Genomic DNA, 22,574 nt, shown 5'->3' with positions numbered 1-22,574 from the left:
TCGTGGGAATCACACACTCAGATTCCCTGCATTGTGAAAGCACAGTGCACCCTCTCATCCATGCTGATACCATATAGCACCCCTGCCTAACACAAATGGGCACAGTGCAAAAACATGCCTACAGTAGGGCTCCCAGAGCAAACCCACATGGAAATCATGGGAGAGTAGGGCTGGATGGGGCCTCATGAGGGCAATTATACAAAGACTGGAGATAGGCTTTTCCCCATTACCGCAGGGGACAGGACTAGGACCAATAGCCTCAAGCTGCAGCAGGGGAAACTTAGGCTGGAGACTGAGGAGGAACTGTCTGACTCTGAGGATGATCATCAAGCATTGGGACAGGTTGCTTAGAGAAGCTGTGGACTCTCCATCCCTGGAAGTTTTCAGGAGGTTAGACAGATGCCTGGCTGAGATGGTTTAGTCAGGGACAATCCTTCAGTACAGCAGGAGGATGAACAGTCAAGGAGTCTGAGCCAGATGCACACAGAACCCACAGGCACAGTGAGATGCAGTGCCCAGCTACAATGCAAGCACACAAACCAGAGCACACACTTGCCGAAGCAGTGTAGTACAACACCCCACTCTAATGCAGATGGTGTACTGTAAACACACATAGTGCAAACATACAGAGCAAGTGTCTGCTGGGAGGCAGCACACCATACAACCTACACATAACACACAGGTGCTATACAAATGTATACCAGTGCAATGCACAATATGCTAACACACACACACTGGCAAAACTGAGAAGGCAAATAGACCAATGCACAAACACCCAAAAGCCCAAGCCTCAGATATGCACAATATAGCCTATCATAGCACACGCACGCGCACACACACACACACACACACACACACACACACTATGCACCAGCACATTGACATATGCAAACTGACATAACACACAATTAAATTGACAGAACAAGGGTGCAGTCCATTACAGGGAACAGTGTATGTGATGGTGAGTAGTAAAGGTTTTCATTATTAATTACTGTGCGGAGTTTGAATTAACCTTTTGCTCAACCAAAAGAGCTGAGTGGTTGACTAGATTTCTTCTAAGTACTGCAATGCCTGGGTCAAAATGTCACTGATGCTGTTGGGTGTAGCAACCCCCCTTCTTTCAAGATAGCTGCAGAAAATAATTAAGCTCTTTTATGACACAGGAGCAGTCTCCAACTAAAATACAGGCATGTGCCATTGTCCAAAACCAAGGGGCATGTGGGAGTAGAGATGCATGTGTGTGGGAGAGAAAACAGCAACAGAAATATTACAGAAACAGATAGAGAGAATAGAAATCTGGCCACAAACTAAACACTGTGAATGCAGTGCTGAAAAAAAGGAGAAAGAGCTTTTTTTGGTGGAATGTGGGCTGTAAAAGGGAGGGCAACTGTCCCCCAGGCAGGTCTCTGACACCTGCTCTGTTCAAAGGAATAGAATTTTATACATTCCTTGTATGAAGTGTTTCATCAAAAACATTGCTGATTCCATCTCCTGTTTCTCCTCCTCATGGAAAGACGCCCCCTTCCCCCCACTCCCACTCACACACACGGCCCTGAAGTTAGGGTAACCACTCAGGTCAAAAATGAGTAACAGTTTCATAGGTTCAAAGAACTGAAGATGAAAAAGGACCATTATATCATCCCCCAATGCCCTAAACCAGAGGTGGGCAAAATACAGATAAGGGGCTGGATCTGGCCCACCAAAGGATTTTGTCCAGCCCATGCCTGATCCCTCATCCCTGCCTGGCTCAGGCATGGGGGGCAGCCTGGGCCATGGGGCATGAGGCTGGTCCCACCACCCTCAGACATGCCTGGGAGGCAAGGCTGCCAGACTTGCATCCTAGCAGCCCCTGCAGCAGTGGCTCCTTTGCTGCCAGTCTCTGCTGCCACCACCAGTCTGGGCTCCATTGCATCCCAGCCTGTCCAACCCTGGACCCACTGCCAGGGCCACCAAATGGAGCAGGCAGGTGGGGTCTCCATGCAGACAGACCTGGGACCATGCAGGCAGGGCGCACTTGGTCGGGTAGATGGGATGGGGCCATGGGCAGGCAGGGAGTGGCATCTGGGAGCAAGACAGGTGTGCAGAGCCAGGCTAGGGCTGGGATCTGGATTGCAGAGCACTGGCAACATGGGGCTGGGACCCAGGACAGAGCCACGATCCACTCCCTGCACATCCGTGCAACGGGCACCAGTTCCACAGGGGATTGTGGCTCTGCCCTGGGCCCCCACCTTGCACTGCCACTGTCCCACGATTCCCATCCCAGCCTGTCCCGATCTTGGCTGCTGCTCCATGCCGGCCCGTGGCCCCATCCCATCCATCTGGCCGAGGGTGAGGCAGAGCCACTTAGGGAGTTTTGGTGAGCTGTGGCAGGCACCAAAACTCCGCAAGTGGAGGCAAAATAATTGCCTCCTCCCCCTCCACTCTAAATCAAGGCTACATGCTTTCATTACACCAAATATTTCAGTCCTCAAAAACATAAAGTTTGTGCCACCGGCAGAGAAGAGGAGGGACCAACGAGTTCTCTCAGTACCAGGGAATTTATTAATACTTAGCTGAAGTTTAAGTAAGACCCCAAGACATGCTTATTACTCACTGCTCTTGCTTCCAAACTCCTCCTCCTCCTCCTCACTCTATCTATCCTGTCCTTTCATCTCTTTCTTTCACTTAGCTAGTCTCAAGTGAGACAAAATATTAGAAAGCCTGTGGCCTTGAGTCCCTGTCTTCTCCAAAGCCTCCATCCCTCTCACCCCTTGGTGTCACCTCTGTGTGTATGTGCATGAGTATGTATTAAGAAAGGGAAGTGAGTAGGTACCTGGCTTTCTCACCTGCCCCTCAGGTTTAAACAGGGGGAAGAAAGTGGAGGAGATGGACAGACATCCAAAAGAATGACAAGAAGCTCACCACAAGCCTTGCTATCCTGCTCTGACCATCCAGTGCTGCTCCCTTGAAGTCAATGAGCTGTTTGCTATGTTGGCTTTGGTGGAAGCAGGATGAGACCCCTAATTAGAAGCCAGTTTTGCTGAGCATGGAGTGGCCTGATAGAGCTAGACCATGAGCACCCTCAGGGTTGAGGAGAAAGAGCTTGCCAATGGATCAGTTTCATTAAGGTGGAGAACATCAAAGAGCCCTTTCCAAACTGACATCCATCTGTCAGAGGAGCCCATGAACAAAGGCAGAGCTGACAGGGGCCCCAAGGAGAATCTCATTACAAAGGTTTAGAGGAGCCTTCTGACAAGGGGGATGGGGCTAGCTTTCCATTTACAGGGAGGGCTCTTGTGCCTGTCATCTTCTTCTCTCTCCCCAGTAGCTGATGGGGATGGACAGGTAATAATGACAGAGGATGCAAAAATGGAAATGTGACTGGGGTGTCATCCTGGCCAGGGAGGTAAGAGAGTGGGAGTCAGGAGGATACATTTCAGGCATGGCTGCAGGCTCGGAGCTGAACAGAAAAAGCATCTGCTTTCTTAGGGAAGAAAATAGAGGAGCGAGCCAAATGTCTTCAAGCTATATGCAGGTGAATCCAGGCTCCCAGAAGTGGACTTTAACTACTGTCCCTGTGACAGCAATCCCCAATACTCACCACCAGTGCTCATCATCAGTGGCTTTTTGCTGTCCACTTACCCAATGTGGAATGCAATCAGTGGACATTTACCTCCCTGGAGATTTTAGCAAGATCTCTGGTTGGATTATCCCAGAGCCTAACTCCTGAGGTGGCTGGGGTGGGGGTGGCGGGGGCAGTGGTATGCTAAATGCTGTTTCTGTGTTCCCCTGAAGCCAAAAGGATGAGGGGCTCTTCCATTCCCTGAACAGAGATGGACTCTGAGTATTATGTAATTACAGATTCACAGAAATTTAGGGCTGCAAGGGACCTCATGAGATCATCGGGTTCAGATCCCCCCCATCCGCTCAAATCACCCCAGCAATAATGTGACCAGACACCCAGATTTTTCCAGACAATCCCAAATTTCAGAGGACTGCAACATGGGACTTTTGTCCTCAACTTGAAGAATGGATCCTAGATCAAAGCCAGGCAGTGTCCTGGTCAAGGCTGATGTTCAACGAACCGTGCAATTTCATGGCTGCTAATAGCCGTCTGCAAAGCAGCGGGGACTGTCACAGCTGTTCTTCTCTGGAAGTTGGTCACTTTGTTGCATGTGCATGTGCTCCCAGAATGATATGTCAGGGACTGTTTGGCTCTTAGGGCCTGACACAGAACCCACTGAAATGTCTTCCAACTATTTCAATAGACCTGGTCTTTCTACTGCAAGTCTGTTACAGGCAGACAGCACCTTCTTCTGGGGGAGGACAACACCTAGCATGTTTGTTGGCACAACTAGGACACCACTAGATCAGTGTTTCTCAACTTGTGGGTCATGACCCAAAAGTGGATCGCAAGAATATATGAAAGGGTCATGAACAAACTTTAAAAATGGATTCTCCTGTAAAGAAAGATGTGGGAAATGGTGGCTTTTCTGTTGCAGGCTGGCAGACTTGCAGCCTGCAAGGGGCTGCTTGGGTCCTGCCCTACCACACACATCCACCCCATGCCCCACACACTGTGGGACTGGGGCCTGGAGGTGGGGGGAGGAAGGTTAGTTCTGAGAGGCACTGCATTGGGGCTGGCCATTGATGTTTACAAATGGGTCTTGGTGCAAAAAAGGTTTAGAATTGCTGCACTAGATAATAGTACTCTGTGAATTTCCAAGCCAGCTCCAGCGTTCAGTCCCACATATCCCCCATTACAATTAGTGAGCCTCTATCTGAACCCCATAGCTGGCTCTGATCACCTCTGTCATCTTGTCTGGTCTCTTTGAGAATATCATACCTGAGCATTTCCTTTGTGATATCATGATCGCTTTGGTGATTTATACCAAAGTATTGCAAAGAGATGCTTACACCAGGACTTGAAAGCAGCATACTGATCTTGGTTCTCTGAGTCTTATGTCACAATATGTTTCTGTGCAAATCAATGATGCCACTCAGCTCTAAGCACACATTGAGGAGATCACTCTATGTTTATTAAAGGCTTCTGCTGATGGTATTCCTATGTTTTTGAAGGCTGGCACGGATGATGTTTTTCTTCCTGCTTGAAAGCTCCAGTGATGATGTACCACTCTGTTCCTATAGGTTTGCAGTGATGATGTCATCCAGGGTCACTAAGGGCTTGCGCAGCTGATGTTACTGTGTCTCTAAGGGTTTGTAATGATTACATCATCTGGGGTCCTGAAGGGCTCACCCAGATGCTGCTCTCCTGGTGCTGTCTCCATGTTGATGGTGTCACTCACATTTTTGGGTTGGTGTGATGCTGTCACTCAGGATCACTGAAAGTTGCACTGAGGCTGCATCTCACAGCATGTTGGCTATATGAGTGCTGCAAGCTTTGTTTTCCCTTCACATTTTGTTTTTCTCAGGCCTCCATGGCTTGGAGAGAATCCATCTCAAAGCCCTGACCAAGACTAATGAGCCTCTAAGCACCAGTCTCAAATCCCTAGCCCTCCGTGAGCTGTCAGCACTGGCGGAGGCAGAAGGGGATGGTTCAGTGCCTTGAATATGACCTCTGTCCATCAGTGGCTTTATCTCTGTTCTCTCTGACTCCTCAAGAACTTCTGTCTTTGAATCAAACAGGTTGCAGGAGTGCAGGGCTGGGAAGGTGATGCCAGCCCCCAACACACCACTAACATGCTTCTCCATGAGTCATGGCCAGGACCAGCCCCTCCTATTCTGCAAAACCTGTAGCTGCAGGGGGCTCCGCAGCCAAGGGGCCATGCCTCGCTTGCTCCCCGCTGCCTGCACCATGTTTAAAGGGCTTGATGCAGGCAAGGAGCCCCTTCCTGGCCAACCAGAGGAGGAGTTTCCAGCTCCACTCCCACCCTGGCCCCAGCCCAGGGAGGGAACCCAGACATTCCCAGCACATGCTGTCCCCACCCCATGCCCCCCTCAGTCCAGCCCATGTGCACACAACCCAGCCCTGACTATTTTATTTCAATGAGTTTATACAGTGAGCGAGCAGGAAAAGGAAGAGAAGAGTGTAACTGCAATTTTGATTTTTCGATGGATCAAGGGGCCCCACAACTATATCTTGCAGGGGCCCCAAAAAATTGTGGGCCCACTCTGGCCATGGCACACTTCTGTCACTTACCTCTACTCTGTCCCCTGAGGGCTTCTTTCCTCTGGGGCTGTCATCAAACCCTGAGCCAGCGAATCCATCCCCAGTTAGTACTAGGAGACATTTCCCTGGCCCCTGTTCCAAGTCCAAGGACTATGCTCCCCCCAACCCTGCTGTCATTGCATGATGGATGACTCTTGGTAGTAACTGGCCCAGAAAGGAGATAAGGAGCCAACTACTAGTGCTAGCTAGGGGAGAGCTCATTTAGCTCAAGTGGTACTAGCTTCTACTTTTGGAGCTGGAATGCTAAGCCTATAGCCTCCACCTCCCATGTGTGACAATAAGTTGCTGTACCTGTGGTCTGCAGCTGCTGGCTTCCTTACAAACACATCTTGAGAGAGAACAGTCCCATATTGATCCTTTCTCATTCTCTGTTCTGCCTGGAGAGGCAATGGGTATGGGAGGTGTGATTGGATATAGCTAGGCATGCAGTGGGAAGGGACAGGACATCCCCTCTCTCCGACACTGGCATGCCAGGCCTTTTCTGGGCACCAAGTGCCAGATCCCTGCCTGCTGCATTTGTTACCTGGCTATGGAGGTGGTACCTTGCAGGCTGGGGTAAAGTTGTCATTGAGGTCATTGCAGACCACACAAGCAGGCAGCTGGACTGGCAATGTGATCAGGAAGGCAGCTCCTCTCCATAGAGGACATTTGACTGACCCTTTTATCCTTTCAAAGGGGCTTGGTTAACCTGCCCCTCTCTCTCCACCATCCTGACTGTCAGCGCCCCATTTCTCTGATGCAGCTTGGGCTGTGAACAGAAGATGAGCACCATAAAAGGAGGCCCTCTGTATGAAGATGGGGCTGTGGCTGCTGCCCAGCTGCTGCAGCTATGAATGACTCAGATCATGAAGGGCAAGCACCTGTCCCTTGGGACACCCCACTGCAGCATGAAACCCAGTCATTGCTACCACCCCCAACCCTCAAAGTAGCCTTACAGGCCAAGGTACAGGAAATACTGCAACCACACTCCACTTGCCTTTCTGTCGGCCTTTTGTGCTATCTTTCACTGTCTCTCACACACAAATATATAGTCTATCTGTGATATACATGTACATTTGTCACACACATACACTCTCTCTCTCTCTCCCACATGCATATGTTTCACATGTGCACACAATCTTTCACATGCACACACATTCTCTGTCCACACACACACGCATGCACATAAAGCATTTCTCATACACACATATGTACACACACAGTATCTGCCTCTCACAGACACACATACATGCAAAATCTCTCTCACACATTTCTCTACTACAAGTACCCACGGACCCCAGCACAAAGTACAAGGCAACCTACTTCTAATGAACTCTGTTTATAATATCCCCCCTCCCCCCACCGCTTTTAACAACCCCAAGAGAAGGAATTGATTTTTTTTTCATTATTTTGATGTAGAAAATTGACTCAGCCTATTATAGCGAACATCCTTTTTTAATGAACTTTTCTCTTGGTCCCATGGGAGTTTTTTATAATGAGGTTGTACTATATTTCTCACACACATGGGGACTCTCTCCATCTTTCACACACACACACACATGCACACACACACACGCACACACATACACACATGTTTGCTTGCATGCCTGTCTCTCACAAGCACAGTGTCTGTCTGTCTTTCTGTTGAATGAACACTGATTCTCTCTCAGTCTCTCTCTCTCAGGATGGTGGGAGTTTTGGAGAGCAGCGCTCTGGTACGTGCCGCAGGCAGCAACTATCTGTTGGTTTCTGTACATTTTGCTCTGTTACATGCAAGCTTCTCTGTTTCAAGGGGATATGATTGTACTGTTTCCCCTCCCTTAAGGTTTGGAAAGACTCTCACCTCAGGGGTCCCTTGCAGAAGGGGCCAACACTCTGCCTGCAGACATGAGGCTCTGTGAATGCTAGCTCAGGGGAGGATGTGTTCCTTTGTGTAGGTGATGTCACTGGCAGGACTATTATAAATCTGCCAACCCAACCACCAAATCCGTAGTAATTCCCCTGGTTCAGGAACAGCTTCATAACTGCTTGGTTCAGGAGGGGCTGTGGACTATGGAGTCCTTTGATCCAGCTTTCTCCTTGTTTATTCCAGCCACAAAGTCTTTCTTTCCAGGGCCCCCCACCATTTTTACTTGCCATGATTTCTGGGTTTCTTCCACTGTAAGAAGGTGGATCCTGCCATTAAGCTGATCTTGCCGGGATTGCGATGTGTGATGCTATTCTCATGTCAGGTTTCTGCAGCAGCTAACAACACACCATGTATTTCTGCAGCACCCTGTGGATGCATTGTCACTGCTGAGACTGTGCCTTGTTTCTCGTGTGGCAAGCCAGCTGAGCTGAGGAGACCTTGCCTGGGTGCTGTTCAGTCTGAGAGCCCTGGTAAGAATATGAGGGCCCAGGTAAATGAGAGGGTGTTGGGACATCATGGAGCCAACTAGAGCTCTGCTTTCCATCCCCACCTCAGCCTGTTCAGTGATCAGGCCCCCAGGGAAGTCTTCCCATTGTGACTCCATTGCCTGTACCTGGACAGAAATGAGGTCAGGGGCCTGGGTAGCTGGAGCTGGAGGTAAGAAGGGGGCTGGTAAAGCGGGCCCACCTAAGATGGTTGTTAAAAAGTCTCAGACTTTGAAAGCTCCCCAGCTGCCAGCCCCTCTGGTCCAGGATGGCAGAATACCAGGCAACAGCTGCTTCTCAGGGCTGTGGTGAAACCTCTGGCTGGTCCTGCATGACATGGAGTCACAGGCCAGGCTTCACTCCTGTGAGTACATATACAATGAGAGTCTCTTAACTCTGAACCAGTTTCACTTCCAGGCAATTAGGTGCTGAAGTGAGAGTCCAGTGTTCTTTTGAGGGTCTTGGGTGAAGAAGACAATGATGATTTCTCTGACCCCTTGTCCATCTATGCAGCCAGACAAGAAGAGGAGATCAGCAAATCAGTGACATTCAATAGTACTAAAAGGAGGAGAAAAGTTGGGACTGAGGTCTGTTCTGCCCAGCCTCCTCTTTGCATTGCTTTGCCTGCTGGTCTGTCCTTTGAAGCAGTGATTCTCAAAGTTTTTTGTACCAGGATGCATTTGTAAAAATCGATGGCCAGTCCTGCCCCAGTGCCCCTTGATCCCGGCCCGCTGCCTCCACCCCCAGGCTCCAGCCCCCCATTGTGTGGGGCAAGGGGTAGGTGTGTAGGGGGTGTGGGGAGCAGCCCCTTGCAGGCTGGAACTCTGACAAAGCCACAGTTTCCCATGTTTCTCTCTTTTAAAGGAGAATCCATTTTTAAAGTTTGTTGATCCACTTTTAAAGTTTGTTCTCAAACCTTTCATATATTCTTGTGACCCACTTTTGGGTTGTGACCCACGGGTTGAAAAATGCTGCTTTGGAGAGATGCCTTATAAGGTCACCAGGAGTATGACCACCTCAGGAAGCTGCTGGGCACGGTGATGCTCTAGTTCCTCATGGCTGGTGTATCCCTAAGTGCCCTCCCTTCCCATTACTCCTCTCCGATGTCTGGCTCTCTCCTTCTAGCCCCCATAGCAACAGGAAAGGGTCAGCTTTCCTAAACCCTAGCTCTAATGCCAGTGCTGATGTAACAGATTGCTCCTCTTAGGGCCAAAGCAGAGTCCTTCTCTACGACGGAGACTATGCAGGATTGGCACTGCCGGATGGAAGCACACATACTCATGCTGTGGGTTACAGTTATTTATTTATTATCTAGCTATGCCCTGGGGCTCTGGGGTGAGACCTCATTGTCTTCTTGCCTTGGCCCTTCTTGTCTGTGATCTAGAGAGACAGTATTGTCCTCAGGATTGTGGAGCTGGATTTTAGCACTACCATTTACTCAGCTGTGGGCAAGGAGCATGCTTCTGTCTGTCAGACAAGGAGCTGCTCCATCTCCTTCAGGGCCGAGAGTTAGCAGGACCTGGACAGGTCTCTCCCACTGCTGCTAGCCAGCACCTCTAGTTGAAGGCCATCTCCTACCACATGTCAGGGGCTAGATTGGGTGGCTTTTATGCCACAATGTCCAGCATAAATATATTTGTGTATCCCGCTCACTTGTCTGATCACAACCATGTCTCTGTCAGAGCATCTCTCCCTCTCTACTACCTGTGCTTCTAATGCCAAATTGTCACAAGACCTGAATTTCATCCAGCCATTTGCTGTGTCCTGGGAATGCTGACAGCAGCAGAAGCTCTCAGATGAGACCCAGAGACAAAGGCAGGATGTTGGGAAACTTTAGATTCAACTGTTCCACCAACAGAGGAGCCTAGTTGGTCTGTGGACTGTGTTTTAGGTGTCCTTTGAATGGGCCCCCTGGATCTTCACAGCAGCCACAAAGGTGGGAATTTGGGGTGGGTCCATCAACCGCTGGCTACGGCACTTGCTGGAAGGAGGTGTGTCTCCAGCTTGTTTCATCAGCTGACTGACACTGATTCTCCCACAAGTATTTCTTTGGGATTGGAAAGAGAGACTGGGGATGGGGGAGACCAGAAGAGTCAATGTCTCTGGCTGCCAGGTGCTTATCTGATTGATGCCTGATTGTACAGGGACTCACAAAGCACATGTTCCTTTCTGCACTACTTTGTACCTGCCTGAAGTCTGCCAGGTGCCAGAAATGAAGAAGCTGCACCAGGGGCTGCCCTGCCTGGCTAGTGAGGTGCTTACTACCTGGGTGCTCCTATGCAGTAGCCCAACACCAGTCCATGAGGAAAGCAACTGATGGGCTGCCCTGGGATTTTATGCTTATACCTGAGATCTCATTAATCCTGACTTTCCCCTGGTGGTGCTGGGAGTAGGAGCTGCCCCTCAGCTGTCACAGGCCAATAGTTACCTGAGAACAGCAATGTGTGTGACTTGCAGAATGGGACACCTGTTTCCCTCTGTTCCAATTTCAAGATATTATCCATGGCCTTAGCAAATCAGCGGAAAGCCAAGCTGGGCCCCTCAGTGCATTCTGATTAAATGTACTGTCTTACTTCCTGCTGCATTTCTGGTAACCTATTTTTTACTCTGTGATGATATTATTGCTAGGCAGTTTTTCACCTGGACATGAGATTTCTCTCAGTGAACCAGGAGGGAGCCATGGCTCACCCATTCCAAATCCATCTATTTCTAATGTTTATGCCTTTGAGACTAGACTAATGCTGATGTATTTCTATTGAGTTACAATGCTTGGATTGGTTCAAAGATGAATAGGTTCCTTAGGCACCACCATCCCCATACACAGTGGCATACCTCAATGGTGCCCCTGTCTGGGACATTGTGCTCTGAGTCTTGAACCCTCCTCTCACCCCTCAAGCAGCTGACCTTCTGGTGCCAGGTGCTTTCCCTGTTTGTCAGCCTATAATGCTGTTAACATCTCCTTTTCTAGCAGAGTGACAGGAAGGTACTTCATGCCTGCTTGCAAGTGAAGAAATGTTTGTCTTCTGCCTGAAGCCATTGGACCAAGAACACTGGCTCTTGGCAAATCAGCCATCATCCCCACCATTGCCCCAGCTTCTGTGACGGGGCACTTCTGAGATTGAAGGGGACTTGGGATCCAAACCACATATGATGAAGACCTGGGAGGGCACTGGGGAGAAGATGCACAGCTGTCACCAGAACCAGGGACAGCTTCTCCCTGGGTTTTCTTAAGGGCTTAAGTTGCTGGCTGCCTCCTAGCCCAGTGCTGTGGCACTGATGGGTGTGTCAGGTCATTTCCCCATGGAGCAGATTCAAAGGCACATTGCACATATTTTTTGGTTCTCCTAGGTTGTGTCTTGTTTTTCTGGCTTTGCCTTTACATGAGGGGAGGCCAGGGGTCCCTCAAACTGGTGTATATGGTGATAGCTTCTCATCTCTAGGTTGTTCAGTGGCTGCTCTGCTCTCCTGGCCTGGAATTCTCTCTCTTTTGAGCTTCTCTACCATACAAGATAGATGGGCTATGACTCTTTTGTTTCTGGCACTGGTGCCCTATATGCATATAGGGGATGGGAGGCTCTGGATTTCCTTCTCTCAGTGTCCTTTCCAATGCCTAGAGACTTCTGTGATATGCCTAGCCCCACTAATAGTTTCCCAGTCTATGTTTCCTGGGAGAGCTATTGGCCTTTTAACCCACTTTTCTCTTTTCAGGCTCTCTAGGAGTACATTTTCTGCTTCTCCATTGACCAAGCTGTCGACTGATGCTGCCCCGATCAGACCACAGGAAGCTTGTTCCAGGTCTCCCAGCTCAGATGAGTCCAGTCAGGCTTTTGGAAAAGGTCCTCTCTGGACTCCAGGCAGCGTTCCCCCAGCTGGTGGTTCTGTAGCTGCAGGGGGTTTTCACAGGGACCGCGCCAGGGGAAATCTGTGCTCCCCTTGTTGATTAGTCGCTCCAGCTGTTGATGGGATGTATACATAACCAAGCAAATTGATGTCCTTGGCAGGATCTGCTAGAGGTTCCTTTTGCAACCATGAGGAAGGTACGTCAATGTCCATGTGTTGGTGCAGAAATTCTTCTTCACCTGCTATCCTGGCCTCGATATGTCTTGGAAGCCGCATTCATCCCTGGGTGACTGCTCCCAACCTGGAGGATGCCATATAAGCTTCCTTTCCAGAAGGGCCCAGGCAACATGCAGTTGAAGGTCTTGCAAGGCATCAAGACTCCTGCTTCCTTTGTGAGCTGTGCCATCCCTGAGGTGTTGGCATGGTGCCCCTTCTGTTTTGCCTCTGGTATTCTCTTTCATTTTAACTCAGCTGCCCCTGTCTGATTCTTGTCTTTGCTCTTCATGGTAGCTTTTCAGTGGTTTGAGACAGCATTTTTTCCCTAGCCTCCTCTTTATTCTAGGAGCAGGAAACAGTGTCCATGCATGGCCTTTTTCTGCTTGGCCAGGTTTTTTACTAGGTCAGGCTAAACAGGCCATTTGGAAATCCCACCAGGGCGGTGTAGCAGGAACAGAAGGATGTGATGTGCTGGGATTATTCCATGCACTGGCAGGGTCAAACTGGAGATTGATGACACCTTTTCCAAGCTGACATGCAATCTGGATACCTTTTGGTTGACCTGATATGTTAATAGTGCTGACTGATGAACCAAACTCCCTGTCCTATCCTCCTATTAACTTACCAGGTTCAGTTGTATGATCCAGGTTCTTTGCCCTCACTCCTTTGCTTGGAAAACCATCCCAAAATGTATTCCTCTCATAGTTGGAAATCTCCTAATTTCCTGTCTGAGTTTATCCATAGTTCATCTGTAGCCAGTTGGTAATGGTTTTCAGCCTAAAAAGCACTTGGTATAGCTATTTGGAAGTCCTCTGTGGCACTGGTGTCCTGAAGTAGGGAGCTTTCTGTTGACAGCTGCTGGGAAACAGGGAGAAGAGCAAGCTTAAGGACACTGAACAGGGAGAGGTCCCACAGTAAGGGCCTCTGTGCTGCCATCTATGGGTGATCAAGCCCAAAGGACCATGTGGTCCAGGCCTCTTTTGCATTTCAGGATTGGGGAAGTGTGGAAGTTCTGGGCTAAAATACAGGGGGGAATATGAATTTTGGGGGATAATGAAAGGATGGGACAATTGCATGCAATACACGTGGTGTGAAGTGTCACTCTGAGTTTTATCTGGAGAGATTGGATGACAGAGCCCAGGCAAAACTAGAGACAAAGACAACTCTTGCTAGGCGTGTTTCTATGGCAGCAAGGGCTCAGTTACAGGTTTTGTATGCTCCTGATGCCTTTCTGGAGGCTGAGATGGCATGGAAGTGACAGGCAACGCAGAAGCAGTGCAGTGGCAGCAAGTGGAGCAGAGGCAGCATAGAAGTACCTTTGAGGGACAAGCAGAGCTGAGAGGCTTGGCCTGAAGCCACAGGGAGCAGCAGCCTTGTTGAAGGCTTCCTGGTCCAGCCTCTCCCAGAGCTTGCATCACTAAGGTTGGCGTTAGTGGCAAGGCTCATGCACCTCACAGACAAGAGAAGGATCCACCCAGAGCTTGGACTCTGAAGTGATGACAGGGTTCAGTAAACACAGGCAGATGTGAATGAGAAGAATGAAATGAACTTTGTTGTGGAGCAGTAGGAAACCTCTGCAGAGCCTTTGTCTTTATCGAACTAGCTAGCTGCAGCCTAATGGAGGGACTATGTCCCAATGTCCAACTCCCTCCGTCTCCTGTTAGGGAGCATCACTAAACTATAACTTCTGTTGCTACACACTCTAACAACTTAGGCCTACAGACTGAGTGGGATGGAGAGGAGGAGGGAAGTGGCTAATAAAGTGCTTCATTATTCACTTCCAGCTGTGAGGAGGGAGGAGTCATAAGATTATTGCCAAGATGCCCTGGGGGCAGGAGTTTTAACCTACATTGCATTGTTATTAATTGCTGGTTTCCCCAGATTTATTCTGTGCTTCCCTTTGCCCCACTAAGGTTTTTTTTGTTTTAAATCCTTAGATTTGATACATGCAAGTGGGCAAGTATGATTCATTATCAAACATCAAGTATTTTGTTTCCCGGGTTTCAAGGGGAGACTTGAGCTGATCTCAGGTTTTCTTCAGTTACTCAGGCACACTTGAGGTAACTGAACCTGACCTCTTTGGCAGCCAACAAAACCTGGCAGAAGGCTGACAGACGGCAGGGAAGAAGGACCCCCAGCATAGGCGGGAAAGGTGAAGGCTTACAGAACAGCCATTGATGGATGGGATTACAGGAATGAGAGGGCTTGTCTGCATGCAGCAATTTCACTGCAAGGTTTCCATCAATATGGTTACACTGGTGTAACTAAACCTATTGTGCATGTGCACATACAGTACAAACCACAGTGTGTTGGAAGCCCAGCATATGCACAGGGCTGGGCTACATTGATTGCAAAGCCTTACTATGCAGGGCTGTATCCCAAGGTGCTTTTCTTTGCTTGAAGTAGTCTGGGCAATTTTCATGGCTAATTGCAGGATGGTTCCCAGAGGCCTAGAATAGCTGTGGCTGGGAAAGGCAAATGATCCATCCTGCTGTATTCCAGAAGCCACCTGGGCCTCGCTCCTCTACAGGGGTTAGGCACCTCAGTACAATTATGAATCTAACATCTATTAGAAGAGACCTGACTAGATTCAGTCAATTTCCCAGCCTTCAGCAAGAGATAGTTTGAATTTCCTCTGCCTGTTCCAGTGCCTAAGTATTTGTGTATTTCCCAGTCACGTTTTAAATACAATGTGCCTGCCCTTTTCTTAAGAATCAACTCCACAAGCATATTCCTTCTTTGCTGCCTTCAGGAAAATGCCCTTGCCTCTCAGCTTTGATGTTCCATTTTTTCCTGCCATCCATAGACTTTTAATGCAAATTAAATTGCCTGCCAGATTTTCCCGGTCTAAGGTACTCCAGTGCTCATCAAGACTTGAGCTTTTGCAGTTGTAGCCTGTTGACATATCTAGCCCTTTCAGTGTTTCTTGGCTGAGCTATTCATGTTAGTTTTTCCTCAGACATCAGTCACTGCAGCTTCCTGATCATTTTGATTGCTCTTCTCCAAACTCCTTCAAATACACTAGTAGCTCTTTGGGGCCAAGCTGAAATGCAAACTTCCAGGAGTGGACATACCATGGACTTCCATAGAGAGACTGTTATACCTTCTGCCCTTTAACCCTGAGACTTAATGAATCCAACAGAGCAAACAGACTCTTTGCCAGACCGTTTTGCTGTCCAGTGTTGTGTAGGTTGGACAGAAGGGCTGCTTTGGGTGGGACAACCCTTTCTGACCATCTTGAGCTCTTTAGTGATAGGATTTGCTTAGAGAGAAGAGACAGATTGTGAAAGAAACAGCTAGGTATGCCTCCATCTGGCAGGTATGGCCAGGACATGGATGACTGGAACATGAACCAAGAGAGTCACAACCCAGGGGATCAGAAATGGGCAAAGTCGGGAACAGACAAGGCAGGCACAGGCAGCCAGGCCCACGTAGCTAACTGGGGCCAACTGGAGGTAGTTAGGCTGCTGGCAGACAGGCCCACCCAGGTAACCAGAGCCAGCTGGGGCCAATCTGGCTTGCCTGTTTCCTTGACTCCTGACCCCATCACAGTCCAGACAACATCAGGCTAGGTACTTCAGGCGGACTCAGCTTCAATCACAGTACTGGGACGGTGGGCTCAGGGAGTCAAAGGATCCCTTTAAAATCCCAAGATAAATGCTGGGGCCTGTGGCCAGATGCAGCATCTCTCTGGCAAAGAGCAGGGCTGTGTAAGCACAGCAGGCTTACTGCCATTCACAGCAGTCGGAGCCTTTGGAGGTCATTTGAATGTTTCATCAGGTCCCAAGGTGGCTGACAAGTCAGGCTCTATTTCCCCTTGTTTAAGCACTTTCTGTCAGCTCTTCTATGCCCAGCTCAGCTCCTCACGGTGGCAGAGAGGGATGAAGAGGTGAGGGGGACATGCCCACAAGCACCGCTCCAAGGTGAAAGCCACCCATCTCAGCCGTCTATGCGATCACAGGCAAATGGGAAGGAGAAGCAATGCCCCCTCCACACTTTCCTCACCCCACCTTCTCCCTTCACCAAGCAGACATTAATATTCTGCAAGAGTCTACCCAGTCTGGCCCATCTCCCCAGGGCCTCTGCTGCTGTCTGGCAGGCCTGGGCTGGGAGAAGAGCCCCATGCTTCATCTGGTGATGCTTGAGGATGAGCAGGGCAGACAGCAGGTGTGTCTGTGCTTAGCCAGGCAGGAGGAGAGGAGGTGCCCACTGCCAGGTGCATGTGATGGGTGGGGTGTACTCGTTTGTATTACATATATCACCACTTTTTCCTGGCAGGCTCTTGTATACAAGCTCTGTCTCTCTCTGCTTTCACAGAGAGGGGCAGAGAGACCACAGGCAAGATGGCATCTTGCCCTGTTCCTTGGGGAGCTTAGCACCATTCAGTCCTCCTGCTTGAGGATCTTGAGGGTTAACCACCCTCTGGGTGATGCCAGCATCCACTTCCTCAGGAGGGTTTCCATGACTGCCCTGCAGCCTGATGGCTGATGAGCTCCCTGGATCCCTGACCCTGTAGCTGTCAGAAGCATCTATTCGCTGGCGATGCCCCTGAGAATGGCCCCTCGCTGAATCACCCCATCCCTGACTTGAACTGCAGGCCCAGGGTGCCTGAACTCATGTTGGAAAAAAAGACTGTGAGTGACATGGCAAGGTAGACCTTCATTACAGCCAGGGCACCAGACCGGGCACTGGGCAGCAGAGGCTTCAGGCACTGTGCTGGAGCAGAGGCTCCAGTCCATGGTGCTGGAGGCAGGGGAATCAATCTTACCATCCTGATGTTACAGGCCAGGTCCAGCCTGGCAACCATGCAATGCCCTATCACTGCTATCAAGTGTGTGCCCCATCTCCATTCCCCCTGCACTCATACAGAGACTGCCACCTTAGTGCCATCAGCTCCCCTTCTGCCATCCCCCCTGCTCCCCCTGCAGTGGCCCTAAAAGGGGGGCAGTACTCTCACTGAGCCAGTGTGGCAACACATCCCTGGAAGCCTGTAATTAGGCCTAATTACCTAAATCATAGCTTCATCCTGTCGGCTCCTGCCTCTCAGTGCTCAACAGACGGTGTCAGAAATAGCAATTATCTCCCTGGCTGCCACTTGAGAGAGCAGGAGAGGCGGGAGACGCAGGAGGACAAGTGGACGATTGTGAAATAGCAATGAGAGAGAGTGAAGCTGGGGTAAACTGAGTCAGCAGCTCAGTTCCTCTCCAGACAGGAAGGTCATGAAAGGCTGCAACCTGTTCTCCTTGCCATGCCAACACCACCTCTTTGGAGAGGAGACAGAGGGACCTTCCTAAGAGAACATGAGCACAGTAGAAGAAACCTCACCCAACAGGTGCTAGACACATTGCTTGAGTGGAAGGTGCCCAAATGCTATGGTGATGTGCACCATATGGGAACCTGACTAAATTTCATAACGGAGTGGGTGAGAGGGGAACATTTGCTCTGGTTGTGGTGACAGTTAGAGCGGCACACTCCAGGTCTCTCCCTGGCTCTGCTACTGAACCTGCTGGGGGAAATTAGGCAGGAGGCCTCTCCTTCATCTGAGGTCTGGAGGATGAACAGGGCATGCAGCAAATATGTCTGAGGAGCAGATATGTCTGCCTCTCTTTGTGTCTCACTTTGCCTGTTTGTAAAATAGAAGGTAACAATATTTCCCTGCCTCACAGGGCACCACAAGGCCTGTAGCAGGTAATGTACCTTGTGCATATCTGACATGAGCTGGAGCAGCTCCACTGCCATTAATGGAGTTGCACTTGCTTATACTGGATTTGGCCCCAGTGCTTGTAAAAGGATTTTTGCTCCTTGGCTAGGTGTTAGAGAAGTACAAAATGCAGTACTATCAACTTCTATACTGCTTCTTTAGCAGCAGGGCTGGCCTTCTGTGGTGGCCATCAATGCAGGGCATGGAATCAGCCATGCTAGTCTTCTTGTCCCCTGGGTCCAGCCTTGGAGTCCAACCCTGATGCTGGCAAAGCATTCCTACAGTTAACCTCTCCGTTGAAAATACCACCATGCTCTCCTGTTCCCTGGTGTGACTCCCTGGAGTCCATTAGGAAGCTCCACCTACTTACAGAAGCTGAGCATCTGGGTCTCCATGGGCAGCATGCGGGTTGAGGCATGCACTCCTGGTCCATCCCTCCCTCCCTCTACCAGGGCTGGTTCTAATCAGCCAAGACCCTGGAGCAGCAAAACTGTAAGGGGAGGAGAGTGCTCAGGAACTGCTTGTGCAGGGTGGTGGGGAGAGTCTTTGCCTTTCTGCCCAGGCTAGCAGAAGGCCCCAAACCAGCTCTGTCATGCCCATTTCCTCTCCCTTGTTTCCCAACCCTCCTCCTGTGATTCCTTCCCAGCCATGCAAGATGTCCTTAGCTCTCGTCCTGTGTCATTATTCAGACCCCGTCTGTCCCTTGTGCCCAGGGCAGCAACTCCATCTCCTCTCCTTTCTGGAGCTGGAAAGAGATGAGTGGGACAAGGCATTCGGCTGGAAAATTGGGTGCAGGATCTGCAATGAATTCTTAATGACGCCCTTTCCGGCTATGTATGTAGAGAGACGTGTTTGGAAGCTAGGCTTTTTTGTTTTTTTGTAAGGGTTCCTTTGGTTTAGTTGCTTAAAAAATAATGATGCTTTGGATTCATTTTCTAAAGCCATGTTGACCAGGCTCTGTTACACTCCCAGCATGGCACTTACTGTAACAGGAGCAAACCTGCATTGGCTCAGCTACTCTATCGCCAACCCCCATCCAGCATTACTCTAATCTAGGGAGAGCCAACCTTTTTGACAGGCATGCCACAAATTAGCCCTGCACCCTGTGCCACTTTGATACCCGTCTTCTGCCCAATCGGTGGCTGTTTTCTGCTCCCTACTCTGTGCTCCCTGCCCGATCTGCTGCTCTTTTTTCTGCTCCCTGCCTGTGCTCCTTGCCAGATCTACCACTTTGCCTTCTGTTTCCTGCCCTACCCACTGCTGTGGTAACTCCCTGATGTGATCTGATCATAGACATTCCTGAGGTGCCCCAGGGATTCTGATATGTCACTGGGAATTGGGCGCTAAAGCCACACTCACAGATGTTCAACAAGCTGATGCCTCAATGCAATTCTATTGTCTCACAAGACAGACAAATGACTGGGAACCAAACCCCAATTTGCTGAGTCCTACTTGAGTGCTTGATCACAAAACTAGCTCTTTCATCATCTCTCCATAAGCTCTTCAGTTCCTCCACCACCCCCCAGTCCTCTGATTCCCAAACCTTCTAGTGTCTAGGTACTCTTGGTACTAAAGGATTTTTCTCTCTTCTTTCTCTCCATATTTACACTGCTAACTTACTAGGGCAGAAGTTAGCTGTACAGGTAGTTCACTGCCAGGAGTGATCCTCCTTCCTCAGCTGAAGCTGGATATTGTTGTACACTTGTTCTGCATTCACATGCCCAAGCTCTAGCAAACCAAGGACTGTGTACATAGTTCTTCTCAGACCAGAGCTCTGTTCTCTAGGTCAGTGGTTTCCAAAGTGGGGTGCAGGCACCCCAGGGGGTGCACAAGACGATTCATTGGGGTGCGGGAAGAAAATACTAGAACTTCTATTTATATGTATATTTATATAAATATACATATATTGGGGGTGCACGCTCAAAAATGTTTTACTGATAGGGGTGCGTGTTATATAAATATACATATATTGGGGGTTCGTGCTCAAAATTTTTTTTTACTGATAGGTGTGTGTGGTCAAAAAAGTTTGGAGACCACTGCTCTAGTTCAGGACAAGAAATTTCTCCTCCCATCACTTAAGTTTCAGTTAAAAGCATGTTTGGTTGTGATGATAAGATTCCTGCTCTATAGATTATACTGCAGTCCTCAGTCCCCACAACCAAACAGTAGGGATAGTCAACAGCACAGACAAGTTCCCCTCTGACCCACCAACATCTTGGCCTACAGCTGGGAGTTCAGTCCACATGATGACTTGTATCCTTGGTTTCTTTCCTCAGTGGTCCTGGCCAGCTTTGTGCAAATTGTGCTTGGGGTTGTTTCTGGAGATGCTTGCTTCTGAGGAATCAAAAAACATTACCCTACCTTTCCCTGTAGGCCTCTGAATAGCTGGCTGGGGGCAGAAGCTGCCACCCTGCTGCTGGAGTGGGACAGATAATGGCCATTCCTTGGAAGCCCAATCAAGAAGAGTGTGGTCTTACAAGGAGTAGGTCTTCTCTCTCAGGCTTCAGCCTTCTCAGAGAAACAATCACTCCCTCCAGATGTGATGCCTCCAGGAGAAAGCACAACTGTACACATGTGAAATGCCCACACATCCCACTGTTCTGTATTAGCACACTCCCCACTTGTAGTCTTCAGCCATTGCACTCTGATCAATGCAGAGCTGTGTTCCTGAGTCTACAGACAGCCTTAAGCACTAGCTCATTGAGCTATGAGACCACTCAATTCACCTCAATAGCAGGACTTTATGACAAAATGTCCAGAACTGTTAATTATTTCCCTGCCACTCATTTTAACAGAGTGCTCAATAAATACCCTTACCTCCGCAATCTCAAACTGCCCTCACTATCTCCCTAGGTGCCAAAGGCTGCAATCATTCTTCACCTAGTTGCAAATACCTCCAGCTCCCTGTGGGGCTTCCACCATATAACTACGTATTGTCCTTATGGCATAAAGGACACTGTGGACAGCAGAAACTACACCAAATTTAATAGCAAAATTAATAACCTGGGGAGCATGGTTCTGATGGGGCTATTAATGCTTCATGAAACCCTCTCTGGCTTCTAGGTTACTTGTCCCACAATCCCCATTTCTTGCATCAGAATGAGGCACAATCTCGCCATTTTGCCCTAGAGTTTAAAACTTCTTTCTAGTTGTTTGCAGGGCTTCAGTGACAACCGGCTGTTCTGCTCTTTCATATCATGTTCTCCCCCACCCCCACTACCAGTCTCTCCCCTGTTCAGCCATTCCCTAGCCTGTCCTTTGCATCCTTATTTGTATGGAATGAATTGACATCTCAGTGGCTGAATTCTCAACAAAGTAGCCAAAGAGGTGCCCTTTGGAGGCAGCCAGGGAGTCTTCCTAACACACAGGGATCCTGGAGTGGTGCGCAGCAGGTGTAGCAGGGTCTATACTATCCTTCCTCCCTCCTTGGTGAAGGTGTGCAAGGGAAGGAAGGGAGCAGATCAGTAGAAAAGAGCATATGACACTATCAATGCAGTGACTGCTTGCAGAAAGTGTAACTGAGAGCATACCAAAGGCTGCTATAAATGATGCCAGGCACAACATCAAGCCTCCCCCCCAAGCTGTCCCAGGACTTGTGGAACTGCAAGCTGCTTAGAGCCACTTTACACACACACACACACACACACGCACAAGCTGAACATTGCTTAGAGCTACTTCATACACACACGCACACACACAAACTGAAAGTTGCTTAGAGTCACCTTTACACATGCACCCAAAAGCTGAAAGTTGCTCAGAGCTACTTTTACATACACACTCACACAAGCTGACAGTTGCTTAGAGCCACTTTTGCACCCACACACACATAAACACTTACTTCCATAGGAGCACAGATGGTAAACTCAGCACATCTGAGGACTCAGTCCTTGGCCTCTGCTGATAAGATGGGAAGCAGAGGCAACTTAAAAAACTGCTGTTAGATGTGTGTGATCAAAGCCAGATGCACAAAAACAGAATGAAAAGCCTTGGGGAATGTATAGATCTTGGAGAAATTGAAAATGGAAACTGAGCAGAATGGGCCCTAAAGGCAAAACCAGAGAGAGGGAGATAGAGGGGTTGGGGGGCAGAGGCAGAGACAAGGCATGCAGGGAACCAGGGCAGGGGGTGGAATGGGTGTGGAGTGAGTGGAGAAAGAGAGTAGGGGTTGGGGATTAGCTAAATGCAATGAAACACAGTTCTCCATAGGAGCTGCTGGTCACCCAGCATGTCTGAGAATCCAGCCATTCATCTTTCTCTTCCCTCACCCTAGGCTCA

General features: G+C 49.3%; 1 protein-coding gene across 1 annotated transcript in view; it reads right to left on the bottom strand.

Moving 5' to 3' along the window:
- RAC2 (Rac family small GTPase 2) overlaps nucleotides 1–22,574 on the bottom strand; it is a 161,016-nt gene that overhangs the window by 90,884 nt on the left and 47,558 nt on the right. The window lies entirely within an intron of this gene.

Source organism: Crocodylus siamensis, chromosome 4 (assembly GCF_052110815.1).
Source record: "Crocodylus siamensis isolate JL-2025a chromosome 4, ASM5211081v1, whole genome shotgun sequence".
NCBI lineage: Eukaryota > Metazoa > Chordata > Crocodylia > Crocodylidae > Crocodylus > Crocodylus siamensis.
The sequence above is the reverse complement of the archived record's forward strand: the minus strand, read 5'-3'. Positions and strand labels throughout refer to the sequence as shown.